The sequence below is a fragment of the Anolis carolinensis genome, chromosome 1 (genome assembly GCF_035594765.1).
Source record: "Anolis carolinensis isolate JA03-04 chromosome 1, rAnoCar3.1.pri, whole genome shotgun sequence".
Classification (NCBI taxonomy): domain Eukaryota; kingdom Metazoa; phylum Chordata; class Lepidosauria; order Squamata; family Dactyloidae; genus Anolis; species Anolis carolinensis.
In genome coordinates, this window is record NC_085841.1 from 322,320,486 (window position 1) to 322,325,418 (window position 4,933).

At 39.5% G+C, this 4,933-nt stretch overlaps 1 long non-coding RNA gene across 1 annotated transcript; it reads left to right on the forward strand.

Moving 5' to 3' along the window:
* The first annotated feature begins 300 nt into the window (after nucleotides 1-300).
* LOC134295488 (uncharacterized) lies at nucleotides 301-4,303 on the forward strand. The gene is made up of 2 exons (XR_010002084.1): nucleotides 301-435; nucleotides 2,970-4,303. It is a non-coding gene; the product is annotated as an uncharacterized LOC134295488 (long non-coding RNA).
* The last annotated feature ends 630 nt before the right edge of the window (nucleotides 4,304-4,933 follow it).

Sequence of the window (4,933 nt, forward strand, 5' to 3'; positions counted from 1 at the left end):
CACTAACAAAATCCAAACTTAAAATTTACTACGGACAAGACACTTGTTTTACTTACCCCTGTCCTTGTTCAAACCTTTCCTTAGGAAATTACTAATTTTAACCTTTTTACTCTGTATTTGTCTAGGAGCGGGTTATTAGGCCACAGGTCGGGATATTTTGTATCTTTCCATGGTTTTATTGTATGTATGCGTAAGTGTGTACGTATTGTATGTTTTACATGTTTTGATATGGTCAAAAGTGACTAATAAATAAAGAATTGTTGTTGTTGCTGTGATTCCATTATAGCTTTCATGCTTTCATCCTATGGTGGTGCAATGGTTAAAACCTTGTGCCGGCAGGACTGCTGACCAATAGGTCGATGGTTCGAATCCGGGAAGAGCAAGGGTGAACTCCTTCTGTCAGCTCTAGCTCCCCATACAGAGACACGAGAGATGGTAAGACATCAAAACATCCGGGCGCCCCGTGTAAGGTCCTTGCAGACAGCCAATACTCTCACACCACAAGTGACTTGCAGTTTCTCAAATCTCTCCTCACACAGCAAAGAAATCCTATGGTTTCTTGGGATCTGCAGTTTAGAAAAAGGAATTTAGAATTATGAGGCAGAGATCTCTAGAATCTCCTATGGACTCCTGCAAACTCCAGGAGTCCATAGGATGTAACCATGACATTAAACCATTAAACTGGAATTACTGTGCTATAATTTTAACATTTTTCTGGTATCTGAAAGGCCGAATAAGACTTCTAAATGGGTTGACTCTAGTGGGGAGTTGAGATGTCCTTTGAGCAGCATTTTTATCAAACTAATGAATACACAGGTCATTCACAAAATGGCAAGATGGAAATCAGAGTGGAGAAACAATTACCAGAGAGAAAATACCATTGTGTAGTACAGAGAATTCCAGTAGGTGTTGCTTGTTACCTAGTTGCTTGATGAGGAATACATGCTGGAATTCCATATTTTACACAACCATTAAAAATACAAGAGGCCTGTCCAATCTTCATTCTGACAACCCTAGCAGAACATGTGAAAGAGGCAAATTAACACTAGATTAAACATCAGTTCAATTGCTCTGCATAACTAGATCATTGTTCCATCAAAATCTGCCTCCCTGAGTCCCCCCTCAGGGGTGAGAAGGGTGGGATAGAAATGTTGTAATAAATAAATAAATAAAAACTGCCACAGGGTCAGATATTCTTAATACGAGCATTATCCAGAAAGTACATTACGTTTTGGAATTAAAAATGAACCAAGTATAAGAGAAAACATTTACCGCTTGCTTCCTCAACCACTTGTTTCCAACAATGGGGGCGTGGCTGGCAATGCAGCATTTTGGTGACCCTGAGCAGCTGCGGAAAGCGGTGACTGGCTGGTTGAGGACAAGTGGCAGAATTTAGTGGGGGAGGGGTTGCAAAGCTCCTTCATTGCTGTGGTAAATGCCTAGATTTGAATGGCGACTACATGAGATGTGGTATTTGGGTGTGGCTTTCAACTGCATGTGGTAAATTTTTTCTCCTATACTTTGTTTATTTTTAATTCCAAAATGTAATGTATTTTCTGGATAGTCCTTGTACTTGAAAAGAGCTCTTATTCCAGATAACGTTGGTCATCTTTATATAGTGTTTTCAGATCTCAGGACCCAAGTTCTCTTTTTTTGGCAGGGAGAGTAATCTCAGATAGAGATTATATTTTCTCATTTTTAATTGAATGGTATATTCTAACTGTGGTCAATGTTTATGTGTTTAATGGCATCACACAGGGTTATGCAATGTTATCCTTGTAACGTTTCCAAGCCCAAACTCTATGACATGAAAAAAGTTTGCTTCTAGCTCTCAGGTTTCAGCCCTCCACATTCAGGGCTTGGGATGCTTCTGAGCAGTCCACCCTAGTGTAAGATCTTTTGTGGCTTTTGATGAGAGTCTCAGGAAAAAGCATAAGGAGAAAATTGACCTCATGGACACAGATGCTGTGGGCTTCAGTGGCCATAGTAGCTTAGCATACTAAACTTCCCACTCTTTTTTTACTCCACGATTAAAGATGTAACTGTAGGTCTTTTCAGAAACAAGGAGGCTATAGTGGCAAATGAGGCAGAAGAAGTGTCTCTTCTGTCCTGATTGCTGCATTGTATTTTTATATTTTTATATAAATGTTTTATATTTACTTCCAGAGTTTTAAATTTTATGCCAAATTGTTTTACATATTTTTGAACTTATCATTATGGAATGCTACTTTACTACCTGTTTCCTGTCCAGTGATCTTTAGGCATAGAATCTAGATATAAATATCTAATAAATACACTCAAAAACAATGCAGAAAATGCCTAATAACCAGCAGAGGCTAATGTCTTACAAGAATACTCTCTTAAGCACTTATTGGACAACATATCAGATCTCATTATTAGGATGTGTGATCATTAAAGAATTTATTTTCCAACTTTATTAGTAATATTCTATTACTGGTCCTGCAAGAATTCAAAAAATCTGTTTCAAGGAAACATGAGAAATTTGGGTTTCTATCATACTTTGTTCTTTATTGCTGCCTCAGAGACATAAAAGGAAAAGGACGCCTGATGCTGGACATTTAAATGCCACTTATATTGCATTTAGGTGGAACAACATGTTATAAACTCTACTGGCAGAAGTGAGAACATTTATTACAAGCTGGTTCTTCATGCCCCCTTTTGTGAACAAGGAAAAGAGAGCTGGCAAATTAAATTAACAAAATGGCCTCCCTGCAGCCTCTGATTGATATAGCTTTTAGTGGATTATATAAAAATGGTGTCAGATTTGCTGCCGCTGAAGATTTCACCTTTAAGAATATTTTCTTCACGGCAGGAAAAGAAATTGGTTGCACCTAGAATGAATAGAAATGTCCTGCTGTTTGTCTAAACAGCTAAAAGGCTTGATAAAACAATTGGGAATGAAGTTTCTATTGATGATTTACTGTGTATTTGGTTGTCTCCCACTGCAGAACTGGATAATGGAACGCTTTTAATGCATCCCTGTTTCTTCAAGTATTCTTGATCTAGAGCAAGGTATTTCTTTTAACAGCAATGTTATTAATCACATCTGGACAACAAGGATAACAAAACTTTCTAAAATGTGTAATATCGTGCAACGACTTTGAACAACTTTGAATCTAAACATTCAAGCTAGTTTTAAGTGAAATGCTGGATTGATAACATGGGTAAAATTCACAGGGAAACCCTACAATTCAACCTCCATTGACAAGAGGTTTCTCCATGCTTAATGTTTTATGCCATGAGCAAACTACAGTCCTAGGGCTGCAGAGAACATCCTAGTGTTAATGTTGTGACCCCCTCCAACCCATAAGATCTGCCTCAAGTACACTTTTTGTGGCAAAAAGGAAAAATTGTCTTCACTTTTATCAGTAATTTGCATTTAGAAGAGGTTAGTTCACCCTCTCACACACATTATTTAGCTTTTAAAAACCCCTTTCATATGAGAAGTGGACTTCTAGATTATTGTGATGACTCATGGGCCTTGTAGTCCTGTTCCTAGTACTATTGTGACAGACGAAGAGGAAAACATGGGATTTTTGCCGGTTTAGCCAGAGCCGGAGTCTCCTCACCTGCAGGATGTTGATGTTTGTCCTCAAGAATTCAGCCAAACAGGCCTTGGGCAGAACTCCCCCCCGTTTCCCAGAAAAGAATCTTATTCCCGGGAAAGGGGAAACAGAGAGGCTCATCAGAGGAGTTTACGCATTGCTGCCAGAAATCAAGCTGATTAGGCTTGCTTCCCTTGGGAAATTCTAAGGAGTCACGCATCTGGACAGAGTTGGGTTTCGCTTCTCGTTCTCTAGGGAAAGAGTTCTGTTGGCGGGAAAACGAGACCCAATATAGGTGCTTAGTGCCAGGGATACTTTGCGGAGTCAATTGTTCAGCTTGAGGAGAGAGATCGTGTGTGGACTTCGTAATCCCAGTTCCTTGTTTCCCGGATCAAGTTTCCAGCCTTGCCTTGTCTCACGGACTTCCTTGGACTCTGTTCATGTTTCATGTTTGCCTCGTCTTCTAGTCACGGATCCAGCCAAGAATCAAGTTTATTTTCCAGCCTTGTTGTCTAGCTACATTGGACTTTAAGGACTCTGTTGTTTCCCCACACTATTGCTTGGCAAAGTGTGTGTTTCGGTCAAGTGGATTAAAACTTTGGACTCTAATATCTTATATTGGACAATACATTTCTGGACTATATTTGACCTCATCTGAAAGGTCTACTTCTGAACTATATTCTTCACTTGTTTTTATTGTTTTTATATATTTCCTTAATAAAGATATTAGATAGAGACTGGCCTCTGTGCAAGGTTATTGGTGCTCTGCAGCCTGGGTCCTGACAATTATGCTGGTCCCCCCCCCACCACCAATCTTTTGGCAGTTTGGATACCCCCAGGGGGGCCTAGGAACAAAACATCAGCACAGTGAATACTATGAAGGTTCCCACTTCTCTTTTATATAAGTACTATGTTTAAGTTTGTCACCCTCTCTAGCAAGGAAACAAATCCGGGTAAATAATTCAGATGATAGACCTGCCACCTCCTGCAATGTTTCAGAAAATGTGAGCTGAAAGATATGAGATTGTCAACTGTAGCCACACCATTTGTTCACAGGAATTCATAACCAGAATTGTTTGCTTCGATTCACCCTTGGAAACCAGTGTGCTGCACAACCTCCTGCAATAGATGTGTGCGAATAACCCCATGTGTCCTGCCCTAAACTACAGAGAGAAGGGGATTTGATAGAAAACAGCTTTTCTATGGCACTTTGGAAGTCTTATTATTGTCATGTTCAATAACTTCCCTTTTGGAGTTTCTCCGCCACACTCACCAGTGGAATTATCAGTTCTCTTCTGCTGAAACAATCATTTTGCCTTAAGAGGACAGATGGATTGAATCTGTTGTCTTCATTTTGAGCAGTCTCC